Source organism: Rattus norvegicus, chromosome 9 (genome assembly GCF_021556685.1).
Source record: "Rattus norvegicus strain SHRSP/BbbUtx chromosome 9, alternate assembly SHRSP_T2T, whole genome shotgun sequence".
NCBI classification, from domain to species: Eukaryota; Metazoa; Chordata; class Mammalia; order Rodentia; family Muridae; genus Rattus; species Rattus norvegicus.
Genome location: NC_141542.1, coordinates 124133504 through 124155784, shown reverse-complemented (window position 1 = coordinate 124155784; position 22281 = coordinate 124133504). Strand labels below are relative to the sequence as shown.

General features: G+C 47.0%; 1 protein-coding gene across 20 annotated transcripts in view; it reads right to left on the bottom strand.

The window, feature by feature from the left end:
• Positions 1-20703, bottom strand: part of Epb41l3 (erythrocyte membrane protein band 4.1-like 3) — a 204447-nt gene extending 183744 nt beyond the window's left edge. For all 20 annotated transcript variants that reach the window (XM_087564427.1, XM_087564438.1, XM_087564457.1 and 17 more), the window contains exon 1: positions 20395-20703. The gene's annotated coding sequence lies outside the window, so the exon portion shown is untranslated. The remainder of the gene's footprint in view (positions 1-20394) is intronic.
• Between the last annotated feature and the right edge of the window lie 1578 nt (positions 20704-22281).

Genomic DNA, 22281 nt, shown 5'->3' with positions numbered 1-22281 from the left:
ACAGAAGCACTCTGGGCATCACTGCCTTCTAACATGCTTAATAACCTCGCCTGTGATCCATGCTCTACCGCAGAGGCATGGCCACTTTTGTCTCATGGAAGAACTTGGTCGCTATGTGCTTAACACGAATCAGAATGAAGTGGACATGACCTAATGTCCGTCATGTGTCCTCAGAGCATGTCTTGGTGCAGAGGGTCAAGAGGGTCAAGTGAGATTGGTCAGCACTAAGTGTGTAAGGTAAAAGGATGCTATGACCCTGACACTGACTCCACTGCCCTGATTAAAGCCAGGCTCCTCGGTTTGCTTCTTCTTGCCCTTCAGCAAGCTGATCTCTGTACCTCAGTCTGCTCTCCTGGAAAGTAAGATAATTCCAGTTCTTGTAACCAGATTGAATGATAGCAAGACTCAAATCAAGTCTAGAACCTGGGTCTCAGGAACAGGTAGGAAAGTGGTGGTAACTGGGCTCATGGCCCTGTGATAAATCCATCCACCACTCACCCTTCACTACCGGACCAGGGCAACCTGTTCTCTGTGCTTGGTGGAAGAGTAAATTTAATTAATTTAATTCCATTTAATTAAAGTGGAAAAGACACCAGCCTAGTCTCTCTTCCAATACCATACCAGCCAAAGGCTTCCTTGGAATCCTGCAAAACTAGGAAAATGTGTTTAAAATATATATGTTTATGCCTATAGGCATGCATTTACATACATTGTACATACATGTTTCCCCCATTTCTCCATCTTTGCCACACACATAGGACAGCAGGGGGTTTACGCCTCATTCCTCCCAATGTTTGGGAGGACAAAGTTGCATCCATATTCAACAATTTTGCTACTATGGAGTTTAGATTCCTGTCTCCCACGGGACAGCTGAGAAGACCCGACTCACTCAGGTGAACGCCACGTTCAGTATAAACACACCCACCCGATGCCATTCCTGAGATGACACAGTCCATCCCAGAACCATCGCAGACACCAAGCCGTTCGAACTTACGTCTGCCACACAGGGATTTTAAAGATCTGAGGCATGTCTCACCAAAAGCCCTAGAAAACAGCAGATCTAAACCATGGAAGAGGGTGAGCCTTCTCAAAAGGCTCTGAGGTAGGATGCCATAAAAATACAACATAAACCCAACAGAAAAAGGCAGAAAAGAGACCACCAAAAATATCTCAACCTCGTCTTCCGTCAGAGTGACTGGCTGGTTTCTGTTTCTTGGAGCTTGGGACTTTCCTCTACTTTCGCTCTCCACTTCAGGAGGCTGACCTCTGACCCCAGTCACATGGGCTCCATACAGACATAGACAGGCAGCAGGAGCTAAAGATAACTGTCAAAGAGCCACTTGAAGAAGTATCCTTCCCCCAAGAGAGAAATCAAGTGCTTAAATATTAACTTCGGGACTCACCATTTTAGCCGCATCCCAGCAACCAACGGTAGCATTTTTCCAGATGATAGGCCATCCAGGTTCCATGTTCCCCGAGGCAGTGAAACAGGAAGATAAGGGAAGGAAAAAAAACACAGAGAGAGAACAGGGTTAGAAATGGCTCAAGGACTATCATCACACCCCCTTGGGGACAGACAAACTGCCACTCCTCTCTAGGACCCCTCCCCAACTGGACATCTCAAGTTGAGAAGAAAGTGTCTATGGGAACAAGGTGCAAACAGAATGGGTGTGAGGTGTGCTTATAATAGATAAGAATTGAGTGAACGGAGGGAGACATAAAAATAATTAATACAAGTCTGGGCTGGAGGTGGGGGAGGGGGACCACATCCATGGCCTAACCAGAAATGCAGTGAAATTCATCTGAAAGAACTTTAACCTACACCTCTCGAAGAATAGAAACTATACGTAAGTTTATACATGCTGCGGGCCAGGCCGTGGAGTGGATTTAAATCCTTCAAGCACAAGGGAATAGAACCTTATTATTATCTTTCGATCAGGGTAAGTACACTTACTAATATGCATCTTGTAGGAGTCCAGACCGCTACCCCCCCCCCAATAAACCCGTCATTGAATCTAGAACCGTAGAATTTAAATGGTTTAAAAACCACAGTCACTGAGATTTCAAGGTCCATGAAATCACATAGACATGCATCATCCAGGGAAGGAACCCCCTAGTGCGAGGGTTTCTGCCACAAGGTCAGGAGTTCTGCTAATTTTAGGAGCCTTGGGCCTCCTGGGCTTCTGCCTTACAGAAGAACTGTAGACTTACTCCTTGAACAAACAACTGCTGCCAACTTAAAGGAAAAAAAATTCTTTTGTTTGTTTGGTTGGTTTTGTTTGTTTTGCTAACTGTTTTTGTCAGCGCCTGTACACTACAGTTAGTTCCTCAAGGGCTCCTACTACTGAGGGTCCATTTCTTTTGAGAACTAAAGGTGAACAATGCAGGTATTCAGACTCAGGCCCCTCTCCTCTCAGTGGGTCCTGTGAACAGGTATCTCATGCCATCCCTGAAAGTTAGGGCCACTTGAAGTTACCAGTGTCTGGGGACACAGCTCCAGATGGAATTCCAGGAGACCCAAAGCCCTGTCTAGAAAACCACTGGGCCTGAGGTGACACTAGGAGTTTCTTCTGCCTGTGCCAAAGGAGGTCCAGCCCCAGGAAGTGGAGCTGGGAACAGAGGGCCATCCTCAGCACACGTTGTCCCCTCCTGGTCCTGACATCAGGTCAGGGTTTAGTGTCAATGTGAGCACTTTCAACTGACAAAGAAAAGCTGGGCCGGTGACAATAGCAAAGTCTTTCCCCTCCGCCTTAGTGAGGTCTACCACAGCATAGGGTCTGGAAGAGCATTCGCACGCGTGTTTCTATAGCTGCGTTATCCACGACAGTCAAGTGTGGGGGTCCACGCAAGTGCCTGTCAACGCAGGAACGGAGGAACACAATATGCCACTCCTTTGTAAAGGAAGGGGATTCTGACACCGTAAATGCACTCCAGGGTGTGAAATAAAGCAGGCTTAAAAGGCGGCCAGGATAATACCTCAGTTAGCATGAAGCCTCCCTGGTAGGCACGCTTAGAGCGACAGACAGAATGGAGTGGTGGTTAGCAGGGAGGGAGAGATGTGTAAGGGAATAGAGACTTAGTTTTGCAAGGTGAAGAGTCTAGGATGCTGGGTGGCCAAGCCACATGAATACACAGAGCTTCTGAATTGCACCCTTAAATATGGCTGTCAGCAAAGCTGTGACTTACCCCACAGAGGCTCCATCGTCACCGTAAAGCGTTAAGAGACGCTTTTAGTAATAGAGCCCATGGCAGCTTAGTTTTAATTAAAAAAAAATTTAGCTTTTCTCTTCAGCAGATGGTAGGGTGAGAGGAACTACACAGTGTGTGCTGGAAGAGACCGTGTGACAAAAATGTCTACAAAGAACAGTCAGTCCGGCTGTCAGCCTTCAGCACAGGACTCACAGAAGACGGGGGAGCCACTGGCTTGTGGCTGTGGCCTCAGGGGCATCTTAGCCCTCCCTAAACCTCTAATGCTTTTCAAATTGCCATCGAACACGAAGGCTTCTGCACATGGTTTGTGCAGTCTTAAAATTCAGTCAGAACCTTGGCCTGTGGATAACGTTTTGGTTTTTAATTCAAGACTGGATTCTTGTTTTTTCTTCTTATAGAACTCAAACTTTACTGTACAGGCCCAAGAAGTCACACAAAGGTCACAATTGATCCTTTCTCTTACATTGAGTAGTTTTTATCTGGAAGAGGTTGCTGGAGGTGGTGGTATACTTGGGAGGCTAAGGCAGGAGATCATGAGTTCAAGGTCAGGCTGGGCTACAGAGTAAAATCAGGTGAGTCTTGAAAAAAAAATCCAAAATGTAGCACAAAAACAAAGATCCATAGCGGGGAAGGGAAATCCATTGGTAAGCAGCTGAGCTGACCCTTGCTCAAACTCAAATATCTGCTTGCAAACCAGGATTCTCACGGCAGGCTGACCTGGATGGGGTGGGAGGAACTAACCTCCCTAGGAAAGGACTCAGGGGTGAGAAGTGTGGGCACAGGGGTCCCATTACAAACCAGATGACCTTGAGCAAGCCGCTGCCTGCACATCTCCCTTCCATGAGTGAAAAAGGAGAGAAATAGATTGAGTTTTTCATGGAAGTGGGACCCAAGAATACCTCCCAGGGACACAGGGACGCAGGCAACAGAAATGCAGGGAGGACTTTGGAATGTCCTTGTCCTCAGGTCCACAGAGGAGGAGGGTCCATGTGGGGCAGACGCTGCTTCCTGCCTTGGTTTCTGCTTGGCTTGAGTGTACTCCAGTGGCCTCAGGGTCTGAGTGTGGGCTACCTCAAAGGCTAGGAACACTTCAGCAGACATAACATTTTGGCCTTGTTATATTTTAGAACCCAAACCTACAAAAGTAACACAAAACAGACAGATGCGAATTCTGCTTCTTCTTCTTCTTCTTCTTCTTCTTCTTCTTCTTCTTCTTCTTCTTCTTCTTCTTCTTCTTCTTCTTCTTCTTCTTCTTCTTCTTCTTCTCCTCCTCCTCCTCCTCCTCCTCCTCCTCCTCCTCCTCCTCCTCCTCCTCCTCCTCCTCCTCCTCCTCCACCTCTGCCTCTTCTTCTTCCTCTTCCTCCTCCTCCTCCTCCTTCTCCCCCCTCCTCCTCCTCCTCCTCTTCCCCTCCTCCACCTCCTCCTCCTCTTAGCTTATAATGTAATCACAACATTCTTAGTTCTCTTTCCTTTCTCTAAACCCTCCCATATGCCATTTCTCTGTTCCCCTTTAAATCTGTGGCATCTCTATTTTTATCTTGTTTAACTTTTTACTGTTATTTCACACAGATAAGTAACCCTAAGTCTACCTCTCCAGTCTGTGTATTGTTACCCAATGGATGTTTTGAGGGCTGGCCATTTGATACCTGCTGATCACTTTTTAATCTAACAAAGTCCATAGGTCTAAGGTAGTGGTAGGGTCTAATGTCTTGGGTACCCCTAAAATGCAGAGGCGAAGCCATGAGGTCAGAATGATTTTTCTGGTCACACTTAGATATTATTTCCCTTTTATTTCCTCATGAGGCTCATGGCAGTTAATAGAAGACCTGCACTAACCTAACTTCCATTTTTCAAAAAAACTGATTTATTTCATATATGTGAGCACACTGTCACTGTCTTCAGACACACCAGAAGAGGGCACCAGATCTCATTACAGGTGGTTGTGAGTCACCACGTGGTTGCTGGGATTTGAACTCAGGACCTTTGGAAGAGCAGTCGGTGCTCTTCACCACTGAGCCATCTCCCCAGCCCCCAATCTTCCATTTTTAATGCAGAAACAGATGTAAAACTCCCTACAGTCAAGCCAAACACCAACAGATTTACAACACCAATCTTTCCATTTTGTAAAAGCTTTTATTTATGTACATGGGCGTTATGGCTGCATGCGTATCTGTGCATCACGGGAATGCCTGGCGTCCAAAGGCCAGAAGGTGTTGACCCCCCTCCCCAGCAAGACTGAAGCTACAGACGGTTGTGAGCCACGATGTAGGTGCTGGGAGTCGAACCTGTGTCCTCTGGAAGAACAGCCAGTGCTCTTAACCACTGAGTCGTCTCTTCAGCCTCTACAGTGCTATACTTCAGTCAGATTTATTTTTATTATGGAAAACACAGTCAGCCTTGAAAACTATTTGTGTGAAAATGGAATGAATTTATTATCTGCAGTTTGCAATTCATTCGAAGGGAACGTTATTAAAGCTCCCCTTAAGCAGTCCCCTAGCGTAGTTAACACACGCAGCACGCATAAAGAAATGTTCTTTGCAACTTTTGATGATCTACAGGTACCCTTCCTCCATACATATACATATTCATGTGCATGTGCATGCACATATACATCATATACACACACATACATATACATGAGCGCTAGAGTTATCAGCTCTTGGCTTACTGGGGCAGTCACACGGTCACTTACATCAACAAATCTTCACTTCCCTGGAATGCCCCTCAAGGCCTTTGAGAAGAGCAACTCTGTTGCAGGACCAGATGGGCAGGAGAATTGAAACTCTTTTAACACCACCTCTGGCTAAGCTGTGGGGAATGTGTCTAGAAGCGCCTCCTTCTCTTTCTGTGTTCCTAAACAGCCAGAATCAAGGTCAAGGCTCCTGCTTGGGGGATCTTGCACAAAGCTGAAGGAAAGCCACCACTTATGCAAAAGATGGGCTTTCTTCGATGTTCACACCACTCCACTCTGTGTCTGGTTCTTTCCCTCATCTCCCCTCAGAAGTTGTTGTGTGCTCAATCTGTTCTCAAGGTCCTCGTGTTGGAGAAAGAAAGGAAGGAAGGAAGATCCATTCAGCTTCAGCTCCAATAAGAAGCCAGGGGCAAACGCTGGTGGCATAGTACTGCCTGACTCGAGACTGCAGCGTTGGAAGGATAAAAATAGGTCTTTTAATATTCGGTCTGCGGGGATAAATCACACCTGAAACTGTGATTATGATTTTAATAACAAATCGAGGGGTGTGCGTTAGCAGAGAGGAGTGGCTGGCTGTGGCAGGGTCAGCAGTGTGTGAAGACAAAGTAGTTACTTAGCCAGGGACAAGGCTAATCGTGACAAAATGTTTCACTGACTGACACTGTCCATAGATGCCTGCTGGAAACTCAAGTAACAGAAAGGATAGAACACAGTCTAAGCAGAGAGATGGAGAAGTGGTCAGAAGCAGGTTACATCCCCCCCAGAGGCCCATGTGATTAAGGTTTGGTTCTCAGGGTGGGCAGGGCACTTGAGGAGTAATGAAGCCGTGTAAGGTAAGGCCTAGGAGACCTATTCAGCTCAGGTCCCTCAAAGGGACAGACTCCCACACTGCACTCGCACTCTCTTGCTCCTAGACCATGCGTCCAGAACTTTTCACCATAGCACATTCTCACCACAATGTCCCACCTCGCCATAGGCCTGAAAGCAATGGGTCTACTCAATCACGGATAGAAATTTTCAAAATTTTGGACTCAAAGAAACCTTTTCTCTCTGTACTTATCTCGGGTGTTCTGCCATAGTGTTGGAAGCTGACGTTGCAGAATTCCTTTGTTAGTCGATATGCCTAATTTGTTTTCAATGATTGGTTTTATAACAATTTAATTACTTTTTTCTAGTTATAGGTAAGGTTTGGTATTTTCATAAGAGCCTCTCTGGTTTCATAAGAGCTGACTATGGTTTATGCTGTGGTAATTGGTCTTTACCTACTAGGTCTCTCTGCAACATGATGAATAGCATTCTTTTTTTTTTGGTTCTTTTTTTTTTCGGAGCTGGGGACCGAACCCAGGGCCTTGCGCTTCCTAGGTAAGCGCTCTACCACTGAGCTAAATCCCCAGCCCCGATGAATAGCATTCTTATTGGCCCAGATATTCCCATATCCTGCGTTGCCACCTTGCTTCATGATATGATTCACAACTATCAAATTTGAGGACATGCAGAACTCTCACTTGCTTTGAGTCTCAAGGTATTTCACGTTTTATACAGAGTCCTCTCTGTAAATACAATAAATTCAGGTTGCCTTTTACATATTGCTTAGACCAGCATAGCTAAGACGATGGTTGTTTTATTTAATAAAAAGAGAAGGTAATAAATTTTGTGTAAGGAGTGCATCCTGAAAGGTAGGACCCTGGTAAAGTGTGTCTGAGCCTGGTGGACTGGTGCTGGCTGCCAGAGAAAGCACTAAGGAGTGGGTGCTGTGAAGCTATTCTCAACACGGTCCTACCTTAGGCTGTCCATGTGGAGACACATTTAACTTCCTACCCCAAGGTCTCACAACCGATCCTAATAGTTTCCACTAGCTCAAGACCTAACCATATTTTTATTTTATAACATCTCTTCTCTAGGCAAAGAATTCAAAATTGTGGACCACGAGAATACTTTTTGGGAAAATGAGTCATCTCTCTGTCCACAGGGATGCCTGTGTTCAGAAAGTAGCTCTCTGCCTCTTATCACCCTAGGCTTTTCACCCCAAAGGCTAAAGAAGCCAGAGGCCAAAAACAGGTGACATTTTCATGCTCTTGAGAGCAAAATGTGTAACATTCATTAAGATAAAGTACTGTTCGCCCATGGTTTTTCTTCTGCTTTGAGGAATTCGCAAAAAGGGGTAACGTCACTTCAGGGGCAACGTCAAGGTTTAACAGAGACAATGGGCTAGAGATGGGAAGGACTATGTCAGCAACATTTCCAGCCTGGGTCAAAGGGTACACAGCCATTGGAACCAACTTTCTTCCCCAACACGAAAGTGGTGCGTGAGGAAATAAAAGCCTTCTAAACCTTTCGAAGTCCCTGACCTTGTCTCCCCGGGTCTCTGATGCTGGCTTGCTTAAATCACTTGCAAAAGGATACTTTACTAGGTCAGTGCCAAAAGACCAAATTCCCGAATCCAGTGTGTATCTTTGGGAACAGAGACAAGTCAACTCAGTTAAGGGCTACACCATAAATCGCCAAAAAGCAACCTCATGTGCACAAACACATATCTATGAGGAGACCATCCAACCAGCAAGACAGTATCTTGCTTTTCTTGTATTTAAAAAAAAAAAAAACTAAGAAAGAGAGTATGCTTACTTAGCACCGGTAGAATGCTCAGATTCAAAGAGAGCCCGTGTGGTGCTAAGAATGCACTCAAAGCAATCGTTAGGCACAGGGAGATGATAAAGGCAGCAATGTTTAAAACAAAGTGGCCAACTCAGCGGCTAAATCACCTTGAATAATACAGAGCTGTTTATTGACTTCAATTTCAATTCTGAAGAACCAAGTTGTGTTCTGTGTAAAACAAACAAACCAGCAACAACCAGCCCCACAGTATCTGGCTTGCAGTTATTAAGAAAAAATTTTGGAGGTGGGGGTTGGAACTTGGTTAATCTTCAGGGAAGGAAATGTTTAATTGACCCTTAGCTTCCCGAGAGCCTATGATATGGTCTACTGAATGCCTGCTACGCTCACTGGCCTCACCTCCAGCCCCCGAGATATAGCCTAGCAAAGTCTAATGGCGAATGGGGGCTGTGTTCTTCTGCTTCATATCTTTCCCTCCACTGTCAAATCTGCTCCTTAATCTTATACTTCCGGTGAAAGTAATCATTTTATAGGTCAGAGTCTTCCCCCTAGATCAGCTGTATTTCAGGCATCGAGGTAAGCAGTGTGCACAGAGACCTGTTTCTTCAGCCCAACTGTCCCTGGAAGAATTTACATAAGGGGATCCCAGCAGGAATATGCCACTTGCTACCTCCCAGCAGGACCCAGGGACCTTTTATCTTCCGCTAGGGCAACTGTCAGATGTAACAACTGTTCCTCCTAATGCCAAGCAGAGGCCAGCTCACATAGTTTCAAGGATGTGCTAGCCTTCGGCCATTTATTTGTCCCTTTTAATTTACTCTAGATAATTCCTTCTGCGGCTCTGCTTTGAAAGAAGAAAAGAAAAATGTTGTCCTGAGTCTCTCCGAATCCCTTCGAAGCCAGGAAGTGGTCAAAGGAGGGGTATTTACAGGAGACCCTCAGATAACATGGCAAGTAATGACAGCTGAGTTGACTCCGAGCATAGCGTTTAATCAGCCACCGGCGAGGTCTCGGGACTACTGCCCGGAGAACTCAAACCCTCAGGATGGGTGTATGTCATGGCTGTTCACAGAGCTGAGTAGAACTTACACGGCAGCAGAATTTGCATGTGCAAAGTGACGCTGTCCTTCCCTTATGTCCGAAACGTGTTTCCACGGCGCAGGACTGTGCTCAAGCTCCTGCCAGGCTGAGGAGACAACAGTCTTCCATGGGGGGCAGCACTGGAGGGCTGCAGGTTTGAAAACTTAAGCAGCTGTGTGACTCCACCGTAAAGAAGCACAAACTATCATCCAGGGAAATCAGGCAGCGAGGAGCCCCCCCCCCCCCCCACGCCATCTGGAAAGCAATGTTTGGCTTGTCTTTCCTGAAGCACACCTCATCATCCTCTAACTGCATGCCACAGAGAACAAAGCTGTGCTTAAACACTGTGTGGGGGAACCTGCAGGGAGCAGCGCTCACACACTGATGTAGAGGAGATGAAATGAACACCAGGACACTTTCCCGCTCAGAGAGGAGCTGTGGCCCTACTCTGTCACCCTGCACACCGGGTGACCTCACTCACTGCACCATTACCTAATCCGTTCCAATCTCCGATCCTTTTTGTTTTTCGTTTTTAAGGAAGCAAGCAGCTAAGAATAGCACGGATTATTCATACTGTATAAACACAATCTGGAAGATGTGTGACATGATAATATTCCCCAAGACTCAAGACTCACACATTTTTTTTTCTTTCTGAAAGGAAAGCATCCCACTCGTCTGACCACTTAAAAATAGCATCTGGGCCCTGCAAGAGGGCTCAGCAGGTACAGGGGCTTGCCGCCAAGACCAAGGACTTGAATTCGAGCCTCAGGACCCTCATCGTGGATGGAGAGAATGGACTCCTGCACGTTGTCCTCTGACAGTCACAGAAGTACCAAGGTGCATGGACACCCCTCTCCCATAATAACATAAATAAGTAAATAAATGTTTAAAAAAAGGTATTTTCAGGCTTAATATCCCAAGACTTAACCATCATAGAAAAAGTAGAGTGTAATAAAAGAAGCCGGAAGAATCAAGACATGGGATGACTCTAGGTCACTGTGGGACCTGGTACAGTGCAGAGGCTTCTGGTTGGCCCTCTCTGAACTCTGGTTCTCTGGGGTCATCCACTGCTTCCCCTACTGTTCTTCATAGAATTATCTGTGGTTCCCCAGACTGCTTGGTGAATTCCAGAATGTCTTGACCTTATACACTGTATATCTTAGTTTAAACATACATAAGGACCACCGGACCTCACAGTGACCCTGAGCCCTCTACCACATCCAGATGGCATAGAAGCCAGAAACAGAACCTCCCAGCAATGCTGATGCCAGTGAACCACCAGCCGTGTGGATTTACGAGTATCCACCAATGCCTTTGGCTCTTTGATGTTAGATCTTATTTTGGTGACCAGAACAGGAGCATACTAAAAGACCAGAGGCATTTAACACAGAGACGTTTCTGCTTCGACTTGCAATGTTTACATTTTGAATTCCTAAACCATGTTGGGAGGATTTGACCATGGTTAGAATTATATCATTGCAGAAGAAAGAGTCCCACAAATACAGGTATATTACACCTCAAACTCTTGTAACCTGGTTACATCGATATCATAATGTATGTGCATAGGCATGTGTATGTGTATGTGCATGTGTATGTGCATAGGCATGTGTATGTGCATGTGCATGTGTATATGTATGTGCATGTGCATGTGCATGTGTATGTGTATGTGCATGTGCATGTGTATGTGTATGTATATGTATGTGTTTCCAAAAACAAGACTAGTTCTAAACACTTAAAAAAATGGAAGTACAGCAATTTTATCTAATTACTTGATAATAAAATAACCTAGATAGAGAGAATAAATTCACTGCAGCACAGGGCTAATCCTTGAGATTTATCATTCCCTCCAAATCGAATGATCCAGAAATACAGGATGAGCGAATCAACAACACAGAGAGAGTAGTCATGTGCTTCTGAGGCGCAGAAACAGTTTGCACGAGGAGTATCAGAGGTATCGACCCAGGGCTAAGGTTTATTTCTGGATATGTCTAAAAGTAAGCAGTCAGAGACGCCATCAAAGGGTGAGATGTAAATACTGAAATAGGCGGACGTTAGTTTGTTAAAGTGAATCGTGGATTAGGTATCAGTCACTCATCTCACATGGAAAGAAGAGCAGTGTTTGCATGAATACTTAGTGTGCGCTTAGCGCTTAGTGGGTACTCTCTACAGCAGCTGTGCAGGTAGGTATTACCAAAGCAGCTTCAGAGAAGAGAGTGCAGCCCAGAGGCCTTGGCAAATGTGCCCCAGGCAGGTGGTGAGCACCCGAAGTTGGGTACAGTGGCAGTTAGCGTGCACTCGGTGTGTGTCGCATGTGCTAATGTCCACACTGCTCGTTCTAATGCTGCATCCCCACTTGCAGGCCGGATACAGGCAAACTCACTTGCAATTGTTCATACTGAGGCCGGATGATATGGAGGCCGTGGGAACTAGAATTTGGATTTTTTGATGCCTCTTCCCAGGGTTCATGATGATGCAGCATGGTCTTCTCCTGAGATGCTGGGCAGGGTCAAGAGCCATTGCTCTAGTCAGCTGTGAAGTGTGCTGGGGCGCTGAGCTCTGGTGCCTCAGGCTAGATGCATTAAAATCCTTGCCAGCTTAAAATATTTTTAACTCACAATGGTTTGTCAGGACTATGAACTCGTCATAAGCCTCTGAGTGGTTATGCATTCTCATTTGTATATATCATCTTATTCACCGTGCAGACTTAAAGGAGTACCTGACGTCCAAAGAAACCACTTGCGGGGAACAGAAATGTATTTTATTCTGTGGGAGCCTTTACTCCAGACCTCAGGCCTATTAAAACATTCACAGCCCAACCCGACTCCCACACTCACTATTTAACTGCAGAACTGGTGTCAGTTTGTAGAGAAACGGACAGGTTTTCTCCTTTTTGTTGTTCTGGGTTTTGTTGGTTGGTTTGTTGTTTGTTTTTGCTTTTAATTGGACGGTGCTGATGCCTCATGCGTTCAGGCTGTGCTTGAGCTCAGATCCAATCTCATAAATGTTTCCCGTTGTAGCTTTATGAAGGGTTGTGGAAAGAGCAGTTTGCTGTACTGCTGAACTAGCATGAAGCTAGCAATCAAACTGCCGTGAACGGCTCGCTTTATCACAGATAAAGCTCATCCACAAATAAGATGTTATCTGGTTTTTTGTGTCCTCTATGGGATGTGGGAAATTCCGTTATTGCCGTTTAGTGAGGGAGTTGAGTCCAGGAGAGGCTCAGTAACCTTCCAGAGGCCTTCCTGGTGTGAGACACATATGTGTGGCCAAATATTTACACACAGTGAGCAGACAGCATTCTGTCCATTTTGCTGCAGTTATGGGCACTGTGCAAATACCACACGTGCAGTGTGGATATGCCGGTGCAGAAGCTTTACTCGCTCATAGCCACACAGGTGCTCTCATTCCAGGACAGTTTTGAGTACATAACTCCAACATTAGAATAAGGTCACTAACTCCACAGTATTTAAAGCCTCAATACTGGACTATGTCAATTCCCCACATGAGCTGTTCTCTTAGTCACTGTTCTGTCCGCTGAAAGCTACAGCCTGATCCACAATCAGGGGAGGAGGGGGAGGGGAGAGAGGAGAAAAGAGTGGAGAAGGGAAAGGAGAGAAGAGAAGAGAGGAGAGGGGAGGGGAGGGGAGGGAGGGAGGGAGAGAGAAACAGAGAGAGACAGAGATAGAGACAGAGACAGACACACAGAGGGAGAGAGAGACAGAGAGACACACATACAGAGGGAGAGACAGGGAAAGAGAGAGACACAGAGAGACAGACTGGGTGCACCTAGTATGGGCTTCTGAAACCTCAAAGCCCACCCCCAGTGACACTCTTCTTGCAAGAAGGCCACACCTCCTAATCCTTCTAAACCTTTCAAACAATTCCACTCCTCCATGACTCCTCACTCAAAATATGAGCCTATGGGGGCTGTTCTCATTCAAACCACCATCTCTCTTTACAAGGATTTGATGACTGCAGAGCTACATATGTGCTCAAGGTTGAAGGCTTGTATATTTAAGACAGTGTGCTAGCATTTCTGCCGCCAGGATATTGAAACCAGCAATCTTTTATTATAATAATTTTCCCCACTCTTGACTTCAGACATTTAATATGCACATGAGAAAAATGGCTTCATCTTTTCACTCTTAAAAAAGGAAAGAAGGAAGGAAGGAAAGAAAGAAGGAAGGAAGGAAAGACAGACAGACAGACAGAAAGGAAGAAAGAAAGAAGGAAAGAAAGAAAGAAAGAAGAGGTATGCAATCACAAGAAATCCCTCATCCCTAAAACTTGGGATAAAGAGTTTCATCTAAGACCCGAGGCATTTCAACATCCCAACGCACCAGCAAACACACGCACAATGCTACTTTGTAAATCACAGGAATCAGAGGGAGAGCAATTGAATAGGAGGCAAACCCTAGGCCCACACGCTGAGAGTCTTTTACCGGATTGCTGGGTGCACCCCACACTTCCTGGTATCTGGCCAAGCATTTCCGTTGTCTTTCAGCCAGATCACTATCATCCTGGCCGGCCGTGTCTATTCTGCTTTTGAAAGAGCTGTGGTGCTCACATGGCTCTCCTCTCGTCTACACAATGAAGAGATTCTTCCTGCTTCTGAAAGCTTAAATTATCCACGCAATTAGACAAACGAGGCAGAGGACCATTTTCTAAGTTTCTAAATAATGGCTCCTGCCTATCGGGATTGGCTCCTTCTTCCTCCTCCTGACTCAGCTCGGGTAAGACACCTCCCTTCCCTCTTTTGTCACCACTTCTTCTGATGTATCTCTGAACAGTCATTTACTCCGGCGGGACTTATGAGGAACCCTGATGTTGGGCACTGTTCGTGCAAACAGGGTGAAGATAACAGACATCGAACTCTCCATCCATAAAGCCCAGTGAGGGATGAAGGCATTGCAAATGCCATAGACGGGGAGAAACAGGGGAAGGCCTTCCTTGTAGACATGAGACTTCACACGGGTAGCGCCTGTGGATTTGATCTAGAAAACTGATAGGTACTCAAAATGGATGGAAAGAAGGGGTCAAGCACGGGAATGACACAGAAATGAAACACGGCACGAGTAGGCATCGCTGAGAGTTGATATGGGCCTTCTGTAGGACCCACGGGGACAGTATAGAATGTTAAAGACAGGGTACCGAGGGCACGGCTAAAAAGTAGGAAGAGTTTTGAAGTAGGGAGGAATGGAGTCAAAACCACACTGCCCAAGAGCCGATGTGATCCAGAATAATATCCTTGTGGTTTAAGCAGGAGCAACGGAGTGGACAGAGGCTGACAGCACTGTAGTGGGAAGGGCTGAAGTAGCTGGTCTTGCCACACAGCACTGACATTTCCACAGTGTGTGTTTACGGGGGAGCAGTGCATGGAAAGGAAGCTGTGAGAGATGGAGACCAGTCTCCGTCTGGGGCGACTCAGGACTTGGAGGTTTTGAGCTGGGGGTGGAGAGGTTGGGATCTCTAGGCTACCTTAGACTGCGGTGGCTGTGGGATAATGGGATGGAAAAGTCACTCGGAACCTAAAGAGCAGCCGAGGCTCGATTTCGAATGGAAGTCGAGTCATTTCAATCCAGATCTGTCAGTCATTCAGCCTGCCAAGGACCTCTTCCCATTCTGGAAGCCGGTGACCTATTTCTGGGGAGCTAACCTGGAGGCCAAGCCCAGAACTGGATGTTGCACTGCATGTGTGTGTTACTGAGTTCTCTAAAGGCCACTTTGTCCACTCATTACAGATGGGGGGGACTATGAGGTCTTAGATACATAGAATGAGCCCATGGCGGGAGCAGTGAGGAGTCCAAATTCTGGATCATTCTCTTTGTAATAGAATTAGGCTTATTGACATACCCACCACCTCAGACACACAGGAAATAAATTCATTCATTCATTCTCTCTCTCTCTCTCTCTCTCTCTCTCTCTCTCTCTCTCTCTCCCTCTCTCTCTCTCTCTCTCTCTCTCTCTCTCTCTCCCCCCAGTCATGCCCAGGCCATTCGCCTGGATCACCACTGCATTTCCTCTGCTCCCTCCCTCATGCCACAGCATCCTAAGATGGGCTTCCTTCAACTCCATGTCTTCAATTCTTTCCCTCGGACACTGTCCCTTGCCTCGGCTCTAGGCCGTGACACATTTAGCTTTCCAGAACATATTCTGCACACGCACCCACCTTTCTTTTTACGAAACACCATCGAAGCACTGAAATCCTCCGAATAAAATGTTCAGGTGCTACACAACCAGCCTTAAGCCAACACCAATGCTTTTCTTTTCCTCTGGTTTGCTTTTCCACCGGTTTGCACTGATGAGATGACAGATCATAAACTCCGCCTCCTCACTATCTAGACTTTTCTCCCATCTTAATTGTGAAGAGTAGGTTCAGCGCCTTTCAAAATCTGTAGTCTCGTTAGCTAGGAGCTTTTCAATGAAGTCATATTTTCATCCATTTATTTGTCTATATTTAAACGACAGATCATGACTGGAGTCTATATTTAAACGACAGATCATGACTGGACGTATCTGCGATGCACAGTGCGATATGTCAATGAATGCTTACAATAATCAGTTAGATAAGGCAGAGTAATTGACTTATTCATCACCTCGAAGACTCGTCATGTCTTTGCGTTGGGAGCACTCACAGCTGTCTCTTACTCCTTTGAAACACACAACAGCTCACTTTCAACTGCAGTCGTCCTACTGTGTCTCAGAACTCTAGAAGGAGAGTCCGAGTCCCCGGCAGAACTGCATTTTTGGCGTTGGGGATTTAGCTCAGTGGTAGAGCGCTTGCCTAGCAAGCGCAAGGCCCTGGGTTCGGTCCCCAGCTCCGAAAAAAAGAAAAAAAAAGTGCATTTTTGCACCTGCCAACCCACCCTTCTTCCACTCCTCCCTGACCACTCTGCTACTTTCTACTTCTGTGAGATCAATTCTTTTACTTCCACATCTGGATGAGATCATGTGATATTTGCGGACGTCCGTCCGTCCGTCCCATCCTTCCAATGGTGGTTCTCACTACCTCAGTAAGTCACCTCTGAATCAGAAAATCCTCTGTTCTCATGATCTGTCTCACACTTTCTTCTCAGTGTCTCAGATAGCTCTGGAGTTGCAAATTAATTCTTACAGACAGAGTTGTAGAGGAATTATTATTCTCCCTGTAGATGAGGAAGTGGCTGTCTGGACCGGACTGTGACTCATCCCACTCTCTGGATCTTTTTTTAATGAACCATTCACAGCCCGCCTGCCCTCGCTTTAAAAAGTCCTACACAAATCACACCCTTTTTTTTTTGTTGTTGTTGTTGTTGATCTTTTTTAAAAAAAATTTCTTTTTGTGCTTTCAGAAAAAAAAAATGTGTGCTCTCATGTAGCATATTGTAAAGAGGGTGAACCGTTTGGGGCTGGGGTAATATGAAAAAGCTATGGCTTTGCTTTGTAGAAACAGAGGCATGGGGAATTTTTGCATTGGTTACTTTTCTAGTCTGTGGCCTAACACTGTAACAAAGACAATTTATAGAAGAAAAACGTTTAATTGGGGTAACTGTTTCCAGCAGTTAGAGTTTATGGTGCCAGGAGGAGTAGCTGAGAGCCTATGTCCTAATCTGCAAGTAGATTGGGTCAGGGAGGGCATCACTGGGAATGTCCCAGTCTTCTGAAACTTAAAAGCCCCACCCCCAGTGACCAACCTCCTCCAATAGGCCACACCTCCCGATCCTTCCCAAACAGTTCTACCATCTTGGTCCAAGCAGAGGCCATTTTCAAACCACCACAGATGGCACCAGATTTTTCCAGATTTTTCCTGTTTTAGAATAGGCATGGAGCCCAAAGTTGGAATTGACATGGGGGCCAACTTTAACACAGGCTGGTGTACTTCTTGCTTGTCTATACAGTCCTTCTCGTCCTTAAGACACAGCCCACAAGACTGGTCCTTCCTGGTGTCTTCCCTGTTGCTGTTACTCGCAGCTGAAAGCTGTTGATTTCCCTGTCTGCCTGTACAACAGCATCAAGGTCATGTTTTCATTGTGGACCCACAGAGTGTAAGCTTAGTGTGTTTATTCTCCAAACAGGGATGCAACACAGCTAAAAGTAATGAGATCCCCATTTCTAGAGACATTCAGTCAGGGACTATTATAGACTTTAAGCACCTATATCATCTCTCCCCCCCCCATATTATGTAATTGCCTATGTGTCTTCTCATTTGAATCAATTTCACCAAGCAGATATGCAACTAGATAGTGCAAGGTCCTCAAAATAATTATTATCAATAGTTTAAAATGATTTCAATAATGATTAAGTCTGGATCCTAGAAATTATTACACGTCTTCCTAGCTCAGTGGTTTTCTTTACAAGTGTCAGTTCTCCTGTGGTTAGATACCTACTTGTACGTGAAAGAGCTCCACTTTTAACAGTTTATGTCCCAGAGAAAGAGATATCTCCATTGTCTGGACGGAGACCTCAAGGTATAAGGATAGCTTCTCAGCACCAAGAATGCCCCTTCCAAAATCCCCAGCGAAAGGACCTGTAGCATGGTCTAAGTGCTCTGTGTCACCTAGGTCAGAACTTCGAAGGAAGCAGTGCCTAGGGACAACAAGGTAAGGTAGACACCTAGACCCCAGTATGGATTTAGAACCAGTCTGAGCTGGAATCTTTCTTACTTACCCAGCTCCCAACCTTCCCAATCCTCCTAGGCAGTAGGTTTCCAGCCTGGCCTGTGCAAATCTTAACCTATCCTTCACCAACTGTCACAAGAAATGCAGGGTAAGGGGCCCTCACACAGACCTGCTCTACTAGATTATAGAGTCTGTTTGTATTCAAATGGAATTTAGATTTAAATCGCAATCAGATCAGGGATTTGCAGTCCTTTCTACTCTCATTCGTTTTTGTGGATTTCAGCCCTCTTCTGGCCCAGTCTTAATCCAATGCACTTCAGAGGGAATTATGGGCATAGTTGACCAGCCCAGTGTTAGTGAGGATGAGGCAAGGTGTATATTAAACACCAACTCAGCTTAGGAGAGAACCCAAGGCTGGATCCGACCTCTCCTCTGGGTTGGGTTGACCTTATTTCCCTTAGAAACCCTTGACACTCTACCTGCCCTCTCCCGATTCAGTCACATATGGGGTCCTGGATGCCCTGTGTCCTTAAGTGCCTTTGGGGGTCGCCCTTTGCTCCCAGCAAAGAGAGTTTACCACGGGGACCTAAGCTTTCTCAGAAGAGACTGGAGGCGAGTGACAACCCTATCGTCTTCCCTTCTGCAGAAAGAAAAGCAAAAACCACCAGCGGGGGCTCCAGTCAAATGCACTGCGTGGCTGCAGCCCTTAAAGCCGCAGGGGTGATCACCAAGCGGTACAGACCGGGTCTCCACTTCGCCTGCAACTCGGGTACCCAAGAACCAGACTCAGCTCCAAGACTGGTGTTTCTGCTCACAGATCCCGGCTCCAGAAATCCCGGCGAACCCAGTGTAGCTCTGCCCTGCCAACCCCCTGCGGCGCAGCTAGCCTGCGCGCCCCTGGCTTTCCTACTTCTGAGTAGGGCGCGCCCTAGGGAGTCCTGAACCTTGAACTTCTGCTTTCCCAGAGAAGCGACACCCTCCCCGGAGCCCAGTCAGCCCCCTCCTACCCCCAGCTCAGGTCCTGACAGCCCGAACCCTTGAAGATGAACTGCCCGGCAAGGGGCGCTCCTATGCAATTTGAAAAACAGCCCAATTCGCCTCCCGAACGCCTGGATCCCTCCAGTCTCCAGCCAGAAGATTTTCATCCCCGGACAGGCTTAGATGGAGGGTACTAGAGTTCGAGAGCGAAGGACGCCTGAAGCCCCGCATATCTCATCGCAGTTGGCTGCAAAGGACAGCGGACACACATGGGTGCGCGAGAAATGCACACACACACACACACACACACACACACACACACACACACACACACACACAGAGGAAAACAAGCATACCCTCTCATTCTGCCTTCAATGCCCTCCGTGCAGAAAGCCTGGAACTCGGAGGTCAAGCCACTGACCACCCACGCTGGGCTCAAGTGCTGAGGTGGAGACGAAGGTTCTGGCCCTCAGCTCCAAGGCTGGCACCTTCTTAGGAGGCTTCCCAATTCTACCCAAGACGGGCAACATCTAAGTTCCAAGATTCCCTCTTTGAGCAAAGGGTTTGGACAGCAGGGAGGAGGGAACACGGAAGGCACTGGAAAGTGAGTCCTCGCAGAAAACTAGCTAGGCTCACAACCAGGTAGCGGGGGCCAGGGAGTGCGACCCCCAAGCGCCCCAACTCCTGCAAGGGCAGAGAGCTGAGTGACAGTAGTCACCACTGCGCGCGTTGGCACTGGCACGAAATCTCCGAATCCGCGGGCTAGAGGCAGTCAGTGCTGAGGGGTGGAGGCGAGAGGGAGGAGGAGTTGCCAGAGCAGAGAGGGATGACGTCCTCCAGAGCCTTTGGCTCCTAGGGACAGAGATTCGCGAGCTCTCCGAATTCGCTTGCATTAGGTCGGGGGAAGGCGATCTCTGGGGAGCCGCGCCCCACTGTCGCTGCAGCTTCAACGCGGCGAACTGTGGGCCGAGTCCCGCTAGAACGCAAGCCCGCAGGCTACCCCCAAAGCACCTTTCTGCGGGTCTCTTGACTCTTAGCGTTCGCTTCGTAGAACCTATGCATTCCAGAAGGGCGCTAGCAGGTAGCCTTCAGCCCGGCCATCCTCGCCTCTTCCAGGCTTCTCAGGGATCGACCTCAGCCAAGGGCAGGCGCCCCGGCCACTGCCCACGGGGTAAACCGGCGCACTGCACTGGCCCCTGCTGCAAGGAAGGATGGAAAGGCGCTCACCTGGATAGCAGAAGCCTTGCTCTTGATTCCTTTCCGAACCTGTTCCCAGCCCCCAGGCACAACCTTCCTCAGAGAAAACAAAGTAGTGCAAGGGCACCGAGACCGAGCGCTGCTCTTAGTCCCTGCACAGCGGCTGTTCCCTTCGGCTTTTCCCGGGTCTGAGCTCGGACTCAGCGGCGGGAAAGGGCTCCCGGTAGCTGCAAGGGGTTGCCAGACCCGGGCTTCTCCTGCAGCGTTGGTGGCAGCGCCTCCAACTTGCCACCTGCAGCGCGCGTCGGGCGCCTGTGACTACCGGTGCCGCTCAGTCTCAGCTGACCCGCCCTCCGGGTGTGCTAGTTGGCTGCACCCTGCTCCTGGGCGGACCCCATGATCGGCTCCTCCCTATTTCGGCCTCGCAATAGGGAACGCTCGCAAAGTCTTAATGCCAGGCTTCCTTCAGCTTGCTAGCCAGCAGTCTTTGCTAGCAAGGAGAGATCCTTCCTACACATACCCAGACACACAAGTGCACACACAATTCTGTTTGTAAAGACTAGAAGAAGGGAAGAATTTGTGAGTGATGCCCTTCAAGTGGATTCAAGTGTTTGAACAAGTAAAATGTTCTATGACGGTGGCACTGGATTTTTGCAATCTGTGGAAAGACTTAAAACCATTGCAGCAAGAAGTCAAGGGATGGAGGCCAGATAGTGGCTTGGGGATGCCTTGGGTATGTTTCACCCCCATCAGCATAGTACTGCTGTTGCTCTTCCTCCTCGGAGTCCCAGCTCCTACCTCATATGTGGCCTAAAGGCAGATTATGTCAGCTTCCTTTAAGATCCTATCTTTGGTTTACAGTGTCCCAGCCATGCAAACCCATGCCCAGGCATTTGTTTACACAGCCTGTACTTTATATGACTCCTTAGGCCTTTGCGGGTTAACAGTGGTTGTATTATCTGCGGTTCTTTTGGCTCTACGTCTACCCGGGACACCTATTCCCCCTGCACCTGCACAATCTGCCTGGGCCATTCAGGTACATTCCTCTTGCACTTTGGCTCTTAGCAGCTCCTGGAGTAGAGCCTTTTGGAAAGCTGATTTGGTAAAGCCTTCCCAGGGATAAAAGCTATTAAAAAAAAAAAAAAAAAAAAAAAAAAAAAAAAAAAAAAAAAAAAAAAAAAACAACTGACAGGCACAAGTCTGAAGAGCCATCCAATCAACCAGAAATGTCTGACTCTTGGGTGTCTCTATGAGAATGTGCTACATTGCCAAGTGCCTATCAGTTTAGAAACATTACAAAATTAACTGCCCAAATAGCAGTTAATGGTCCATTAGGGAGACGTCTATGCCTGAGAGTGCAGGTGTGACACTGTTAAGTGTAACTGGATTGTGCACACACGTTTTGTGAAATTCTCTGTGCCCTGAAGTGATAGAAAAGATGATTAATGAATCAGACATTAGGAGCTTAAAGGGGGGATGCGTTAAGGGGGATTGGCACCGCTCATGTTGACTTCTTGTCAAAAATCAGTTAATGCTACTTTGTAACAATGGGTATATTATCTGCTACTTTGTAACAATGGGTATATTATCTGCTACTTTGTAACAATGTAAATTTACGATAAAGAGTTTGTTTCCTGAGACCTCGTGAGTCCACCTTGGGGACCAAGAACACTCCCTGCCACCAACAGAGAGTATTTGCTGTCTTGGGCCAGTTCAGCATTCACAGGAGATTTTTCAGCAACCTGGGCCTAGTGTTCCCTTAAAGACTTGAACTTTGACCTGAATTGAGTAAGACAAGCAACAGAATGAAGGTGTGGCTTGCACAAGCTGGACTCCAGGTTTACTTACTCACCAGGGCAACACCTGATACAGTGGAGGACGAAGCAGGGTTTAGATGGTTACACCATCTCGAATCTG